Raw genomic sequence first — 9195 nt, 5'->3', positions numbered from 1 at the left:
TGGATGACGACACTGTACAGAGTGGCTGTATTCTTCTACTTCAGTCCATCCAGCCAGAGCAACTGCTATGTGTTCATGTTTCCCTCATCTGATGAAAAGCACAGGCAATACTCACGACAGTTTGATTTTCCAGACAGCAAATGGTTAAACTAGCAATCAGTTTGTTTTCAACAATGATGTTTCCAGAGAAAAAATATTAGCAATAGGATGGTCCAACAGACATGCTTTTTAAAATTTCAGAGGTAAGTACAAAACTCCCATTAATTTTGAAAATTTTCCATAGTTCTGTGCAATAATTTGTGGATTTTTTTCCCTTTATGCTGATTTTGCAAGAAAACAGGAATAAAATTCATCAAGCTAAAGTAAAAATCAATAGTGATGCTTTGTCCTGTGCAATAGAAAAACTGCAGAAGTTTATCAAGCTGAACTGCAAAATTCACAAAGGACAGCAGGTCATACCTGGCCATGGGAGAAACTCAAACCGCTGTTTTGTGTCACAGTCTAGCCCCACACTCAAGTCTTAGTCTTTATTATGGATACAATAAGGACACTACACAGTGTTGCCTTTTCCCAAACATGCCCTTATAGCTCTGGAACCACACTTACTTATTTTAGAGACAACTTAGAGATTTCCACTTAGTAAATGCTACTCATGGGCTACCCTGAAACACAGTCACGCAACTCGCAGTATTCCAGTTCTCACGTTTCCTCCAAGATCAGTTAAGTACTTTTCTAATTATGTATCTCTGCATTATAGCTTTCAGTGTGACATTTCCCCACTGTACGTTTCCTAAGGCCAACTGCCTCAGGAAACAGGATCAGCTGCTCCAGATGAGGTGGAAACATAGATCAGCCTGAGTGACTGAGCATAAAGTGGAAAGCCTCCACAAGGCACTTCCCCATCCTGAAAGCCTTTGAGAGCAGCAGCCTTTGCAATAATGGTGGAGAGACAAGAGAGCTTTCTGTGTGTGTCAATTAACCAGTCAAGCTTGTGAAAAGGCCCACTAATGAAACTTATATATCCTTAACTTACAGAATTTGATGAAAGCAAAGCTATAACATGAACTTTTAAAAAACAAATCTTCTCGGTGATAAATGTTTCCCTTCTGTTCCATTTAACAGCTGGGTAGTGAAGATGAAGACAAAGCCCATATTCTATCCATGGATTAAATTAAGCCCTGGATTACAAATCGTAATTGAACATAATTATTCCAATAGTACAAAAATTTAAGGGTGCCCTCATCAGGCAGAATTTGCCCCACAGAGTAGCATTAACATGATCAAAATGGTTACCTTCTACTAATGCACATCCTGGTATTCTATTTTCAAGCAGCTAGAAAAACATTTTCTATTTCTTGTGGAGGAACAAAAAATCCCAAGATACCTTTATGTTTTATGCTAGTCTATAAAACTAGCAAAGTGTAAATTCTATAAAATGGCTTTTAATCTAGCACAAGTTTACTTTCTACTGTGTAATACAATCATCTAGAATAAATGTTGTGGGTTAAATTTGGAAAACAGAAGATGAAACCTAAAAAAACTTCTCTTTTAATGTCTGGAGAGCAAACCTCAGCTGCCCTTCATAATTAAAAGACTTGAAATCAACAGAATATGCTATTAGCAATGCTGATGAGGTTAGCATTTCTCTCCATAGAAGGAAAATTCCTACTATTCTTTGGTCACATGAGTGCTACTACTCATGTTAGTAGGGCAAACATGATTTGACTTACAGAAAAATTGTTATATGCAGGATCTGTGATAAATACAGATGCCTGTTTATCACTTTATCATTCAATCTCATGTTCTTATACTTGTGTAATTCTATTGAAATTCATGTAATGCAAAAATGAAATAAGAAATGCATGAATTGGACTCCGTGTCAGAAATCATAAAAATCAGGACTACATCAAGGAGGAGGAGATTTATTTTTGAGCACTGAGTTCATGTCCTTTAGAGATAAAAAAGGTACTCTGGACAACAGATACAAGTTGCTAAGCAGACATCAGGTGTGCTATGAGGACATGCACCTCCCTGATCACATCTAAAGGCATCAGCTCCCAAAATATGGAAAATCACCATTGAGGAGTATCCTCAAAAAACCAACAGCTTGTTACGTCATGATTTACTAGACTAAAACATAGGTTTTGCCTGCTCAGCTTTCTCAAGTTGCATGCAATAGCTGAAAGAGCCCATTTGTAGTGGTGATCATGTACAAACCGCAGCCAAGATAAACAGCACAGCATGTGTCACACTCATGGCATACGCTTGTGTTGTTTGGGCTGTACTATAAACACATGCGGGAGCATTACTTAGGAGATTTCACCCCCAGGAGTAAATGGCATTTTGCAAAGCCAGCCAGTGTTGTTTAGTATATCTGATGAACTAGCTGGGAAAGGCACCATCCAAGCTACAACAGTGCTATAATACATAACCTGGAGCATTTAATCACACTGTTTGGACCAGTGAAAAACAAGCGATTTTGAGAAAGACATGTCACACAAAATCACTGGATTTTTAAAAAGAAGTATGACACAGGTCAAAATGTCAATGTATTGTGTGTGATATAATAGAATTGAAACAATTCAAAGGCCAAATTGACTCCATTACATTTGTCTTACCAACAGCAAGAAGTATCTGACTCACCAGAAGATGATTTCATCCAGCCTCTCCAGAAAGATGGACATGAACATATTCAGTATCCCTCAGGATGATTTGGGATGTTATGGGAACACCCAGAGCCCCAAAGAGCAACGGGGACCCATTTTGCTAGGCAGCAAGGGACAGTAGACTTCCTTTGGAAGTATATGAGTGATTACAGATAGAGACGGCGAGAGCGAAAACCCGGTTCAGCATTAAGGTGAATGTAGTATTTATAGTAACAGTTGTTCCAATACATCAGCTCCCTTAGTGCTAAAGTGAAAGGGAACAGTGATTCAGAAATAGGAGAGAGATGGCAGCAGGAGAAGGATACGATTATTACAGTGGAGGGGCTTGGTTTGATGGACTGGAGGAGAGGAAGCTCTCCTTAATGTGTAAAGTAGTCAGAATAACAAAATAAGGTAACTCCATTCAAGACACAAACATGAATAAGACTGTGTCTAGGACAAAAAAACAAGAACACAAAAGGCAGAATCAATCATGAGAATAGGGAACACCTAGAGGAGAATCTTGGTTGTGCAGAGAATGACACTACACCTTAGACATACTGGATAGGAAGACGATAAACCAAAGGGGGGGCTGAAAAATACACCTAGGAATGCTGTAAATCCTACACTGACAAAGACCATTCTTAGATTAATCTCCGTTTTGTTTCTGGGATTTTTTTGGTTATAGCTTATATCATTTTGTTTCCATTGCAATAAATATAACAATATAATAATAATTTCAATGCACAATGAGCATTCCTGTCTGACTTCTGTAAGACACAGGCATCTCCAGATGTGGACAGAGACTGTATGTACCTACATACCATACACACACACGCACACACGTACACCATACACAAACTTAGATAGAGATTAGATTGTGTCATTAAACAGCATTTAGGATCCTTCATCACACATCAGGATCTTACTGCAGTAGAGACTTACATACACAAACCAAAGCAAGAGCTCCAAACGTAACAGAAGACGAACAAATGGTGGATCACAAGGAAGAAAGCAAGACATTACTAGCTGACCAAAAAAATGTAATTTAAGCAAACATGCACTCTGGCTGTTGTCAGTTTTTCTTGGCATGACAGCAAAGGACAGTTTAAAAAGTAAGATTTGAAAGAAATTAACAGGAAAGCTCTATGGACTTTTAACAGAAAGCTTTTCTAATTCATCTCAGAAATCACAGGTCCTGCTTCCCTCCATATATACTTCAGACTTGCTGTAACAGTAGCTCTATATATACACATATATAAGGCAGAACACAGCTGTGTGACCAGTTCTGCCTCTCTCTACAAACAAGTGAATTGGGGTCATGATTTGCAGAAAGAAGAAATTCTCACTCTACATTCAAAAGGTAAATAATGACTCTGACCTTCTGTTCTGACCCAAGACAGTGCAGGCTGTCCCTTATCCATCACTTACTCCCATAGCATACAGAGCAGTACAATCCAGGGAGTAAATTAATCATTTTCTCTTTCTGCAGTGTACAGAATATGGACTGCCTTAGTGAGTGACTACTACTTTATAAGATAAGGTTAATCAGTAAAGATAATTAGACATTTCTGGTTAATATGTCTATGTCACTGAAAAAAAGCACATGAAGTCCTGAGATCCCCTGTTGAAATACAAACAAACGCTGTAACAAATTCAGCTGGTGTAAAAACGACCTAACTGTATGGAATTGAAAAACACAGATTAAAAATATTGTATGGTTCACTCCAACCTGAACGTTTCTGAATCTTGGAGGAAATCACATACTACCTTATCTCCCACAGTCTAAGCCACGAGGTTAAACCTCTGTTTTCACCTGGAGCCATCCCGATTTTAGTGGATCTTTGAGCAATTGGTGGCAAGTGTCAATTTGTCAAACCCCTAGACCTGGCATCTAGCATCTTCGCAAAACTGTCTGCAATAAAACCCAGCTCTGTTTTGGGCACAAGGGTCCAGCCACAGAAAAAGCACCCTTGCAAGACTGGAGCCTTCTTCACCATCTTAGGGCCATCTCTACACAGCAATCAAAAAACTGGAAGCGATTAACCTCACCCCAACCCCATAACCTCTACCTGCTCAGGCTTCTTTTGATGCAGAGATTTAAGCAGGGTCAGTTTGTCCAGAGCACAAACAAGTTCAATGGTGCCCACATCGCTCCCTCAGAGAAGTCCTTTCCAATTGCTTCTGTGGCACCTACAGCTTTTATTTTTAATTCCTGTAAGCCACACAGTCCGTCTCAGATCACTTCTCTGCTCTGAACAGGGAGGGCAAGATAAACCTCTCCAGCTAACTACGAGAAATCTATAGTGATGGACCACTGGCAGATCATCTACCTAATCTCCACTTGTCCCACTTTAACTGAAGCTTTTCGCAAACAAGTATCGATCCATTGTTCCACAGTCACAAATCCTCAAGTAATTCTCTGTGAAAAAAAGTGCTTTTTGTGAGGGGAGAGGAGGGGAAGCCTTCTTTTAACCAGAAGGGGGGGTGGGGGTGGGCAGAATCTTTCCGCAGCACCAGCAGCCACACAGAAACTTCACTTCTGCCCACAGACCAAGAGCTCTCTCACAAAGACATGCAAACATATCTTTTGCTTCCACTTCCCCTGGATCACATTTCAACCCCTAGTAGGATTTGGACATCAATTTTACTTTCCTTATAGTTGTGCTATGGAATGTATTCTGCTTTCCTTGCTCACACAGCACCTTTTCACTGGGACAGCACTATAAGCTTTCCCTGAGTTACTTTCACTTCTGTATAGTATTCTTCCTTCTCGACTTCAGAATGAAGGTTAACAGACAGTGCTGTGACTCCATCTGAGTTGTCATCCTCTTTTTTTTTTTTGCAGGTCCCAATATGCAACCACGTACAGCAGTGGCTGGTCAGAGTTCCAGGGATGGTTTGTCATTGCCTAGTAAAATATCTAAGTTTAGCTTTTCATAAATCAGAGATAGTACCAGCTTTAATGGAAAGGGGGAACAAACAACAACAAAACCAACCAAAACCCAGCAGGACACCTTGACAGAGAAAGCTTTTACAGGAAACAACTACTTTACTTTTCCCCTTCACCATTAGAATGATAACACTGTTTCTTTTCTACCAGCACATCTCAGCATGACCACAGTGATGCTATTTTCACAGAAGTGGTTGAATTCTAAAAAACCCCAACCCCGACCTGCTAAAAAAATCACAAGTGTCAGGCTAAGGGTGGAGTTGCATAACATTGTGAGATGATGATCACAGCCCAGTGGAAACATTCGGAGAACTGGAAGAACCAAAAGCCTGAAATGGTGGGAGGAAAACAAGCACAACCAGGCCACCAAACCCTTATCATGGAAACCATGCTACGATGCTTCACATCGCTATAAGGTCTCACCAATTTGCACCAGAATGGTGTTCTGATTCAATGGCAAAGGGGCTGAAGAAGCCCAGGCTGTACAGTGCCTAGAGTTTTTCATCACAACAAAGTATAAACAGGAGAAAAGGGAGGCGGGAGATGAGCCCAACCCCTCTATTTTATTTTATTAAACAAAAGAAAATTTTGGCTAAAACAAACAAACAAACAAAAACAACCAAAAAGGACACATTTCCATTTTCTTGCAGATCACTTCAGAAAATAAACTTATTCAGTATCTGGTCCCTACTAAGAGGAACTCAAAAGATCTCTATTGTCTTTTGAAATTTAACTTGACTTAGCAAGTGGATGTCTCACCAGAAATTACAGGTCTTCAAACAGGGGTTGTGGATGAGACTATTGCCTGCATTACAAAAAAGGAAAGCAGATGATCACCATCTGATCCTGAGAACAATGAATTAAGTATTTTTTCAGGTGAACAGTCATGTACAGTCCAGAAGAATAAGAAGGGAAATGCTGAGTTCCTGCCACTTTTTGTATTACTTTTTTTTTTTGTTCTTATTCAACTCCAGATTCTGAGGTCAGAGACAATTCCACTACAATCAAAATGCCAGATCTACCAAAGATTATTCCATATCCTCATGTCATCCAGAAAAGTAGTTTAATAGTTTTCATTATCTTCGGAGTTTTATTATTCTAATTATCTGTGTACTTTTATCATCCTAAATATTGATCTTTCTTTCTAATTAAGCCTATAATTAAGATAGGAAGGAGCTGAGTCTGTCTGTAACAAATGGCAACCAAGAGAGTATAAAGCAAACTAACCCTTTGGTGCTATGGAGGAAGATGGAATCAAACATCTGGAAAACTTCTAAACCTCTGAATTTTATTTCTAGAATGTGAGAATCTGAATTTTTACGTTAGTTGCAGTTTCTGCATACAAAGACCAATCCATTGCCAGTTTACTGACACAGAGAGCTGGACTATAAGGGCTTTGAAGGGAAGATACTTTTCAATCTACACCTGAGCTCAACTTTGCACAGTGCTCTCCTGGTCCAGTACTATTGTGTGTGTCACTGCAATGCAAAGGATCAACAAACAAATTATTCTCTTCTGCGTCAGTGCTCAAGACATTATCGTGGCATGTCATATTTCATTTGGAAAATCTATTTTGCGTGGTTTCTTCTACAGTTTGCATGTGCTTTGCTTGCTTTTCACAGCATTTCACATGTAGCAGGTATGCGTAGTAAAGTAAGAACATACACAGCAACAAATAACAATCAGTGACAGGTAGTACAGCTGTCTTTCTGTTGAAAATTGGTCTTGTTCCCACTGAAGTGAGACTTTGATGTTAGACAGCAATGGAAGCAATGCTGAACTCACAGCATTAATGTATTTTGTAAACCTTTCAAAAAAAAAAGTAACATATAAACACAGACTATTAATAATTCTGTGGCAAATATATTATTAGCTCATTATGAGTACAATAATATTTTTCTTTCATATTTCCAGGATGGCATCTGGCTTTTTGAATGGAATTACATAGATAAAACTAAAAACAAAATTCAGGATAATAATCCTTATCCTAGAGTAGGTATAGGAATACTGAAAACAGTTCAAACCAACATACAGGCTCCTGTGTCTCATCTTCTAATGCACATTTGTGGTTTTGGACAAAGACATGTAGGCCTTCAGCAGAAATAGAAGTCCTACTCAAATATTTTCCATCCCAAGGTGGGGGGAACAAAAGACAGATCTTTTACAGCTGTCTGAGCAAGTAGTGGTAGAGTGAGACATTGCACCAAATGAAGCAAATCCACCCTTACAGACAGCAGAAACTGGTAATTATTTTTACACTCTTCATGTTTTCTGATTAGCAAGAAGCAGCACTGCCACAACTGCAGCAGGACGGCCTTTGCTGGCTTCTGTAGGGGATCTTCAGAACTGCATTTTTGTTGCTAGAGCAGGACACGCTACAAAGTCCTATTAATAATGAAGTATATAAAATTCTGACAGTCCCAACAGCTTTCTTTGTAAAGTATGCAAAATCCCTTAGTCAGAGGTGGAGAAGCAGCCGGTATCAAGCTGACTTCTGCTGACAAAACATTATCATGATACCTGAAGAAGTATAAATGGTCATTTAATTCTTGAGAAGGTATATTCCAAGCATCTCTGCAAGAGCTAAAGAAATTTCTAACTTTAATTCTAGGGCATATCTCAGAGAATGGCAGCCTGGCCAGACACTACCACTTTGCATCTTCCAGTTCACATTCAGATTCAGCTGACTGCACACAAATTGTATACTGGGAAATTCAAAGGACCCTTCTGCATTGTAACTGCTTTATCACCTGCTCAAGTAGCTCTGTGCTACCCATCTGACATGACTGTCAATTCATTTTTAGCTTGATTCTTAAAAGCAGATGCACAACTTCAAAACCTCATGGTCTATCACACATGAGGATGCCATCTGATTTGTTACTGCTCCACAATGACCAGGTCACTTAGCTCTTTCCTTCAAGGTCTACTGAATGCCAGGACAAAATGAGCTTGGTGATAGAGGAGGGAGGAAGTTCAGAGTTGCTTTTCATTCCGCCATGACTAAGATGAACAGGCAATAGGTGCTTATTCTTAAGTACCATGTACTATTAAGAAGCATAAGAAGTGCGTGTAAAAGACAAGTGTAGCTGAATGGATGAATCACTTACACAGCAACCAGCATGTTCCTTTATTTTTCATTAAGAAGCCTGAAGTGCGTACTCTCTCCTAAGGCCATCTGTGCACAGCTGATGGTTCTCCAGGAACAAGAGCAGCATGTTTACTTGCCACCCTGGTTTCTTTGTTCAGTTTTGCTCTGCATCAGAATTGGACCGTAACTGAAAGTAGCCTGCTGAAACGTTCTACCAATTCAGATAAATAAAGCACTCAAGTTTTAGATTGGCCCTGGATTACACAGCCAGAATGTGCATATGTAAAAGTTCAGGTGCAGGTTTTTGTGAACAATGAATTGGAGAAACATGATTGAGATGTGAAGCAATTATTATATATTATTAAATCCTGTAGATCAGGGTCCCAAGGGAAAAAAAAAAAAGGTCCTATGGGGTGTTTTAAAACTTGATGATTAGCTACCTACTAGATTCAGAAAGGTGGTACAATCATTTCCATGGCTTTTATTCTACAACCAGGTCCAGCCACAAA

Source organism: Haliaeetus leucocephalus, unplaced genomic scaffold (genome assembly GCF_000737465.1).
Source record: "Haliaeetus leucocephalus isolate CR32 unplaced genomic scaffold, Haliaeetus_leucocephalus-4.0 Scaffold802, whole genome shotgun sequence".
Lineage (NCBI taxonomy): Eukaryota > Metazoa > Chordata > Aves > Accipitriformes > Accipitridae > Haliaeetus > Haliaeetus leucocephalus.
The sequence above is the reverse complement of the archived record's forward strand: the minus strand, read 5'-3'. Positions refer to the sequence as shown.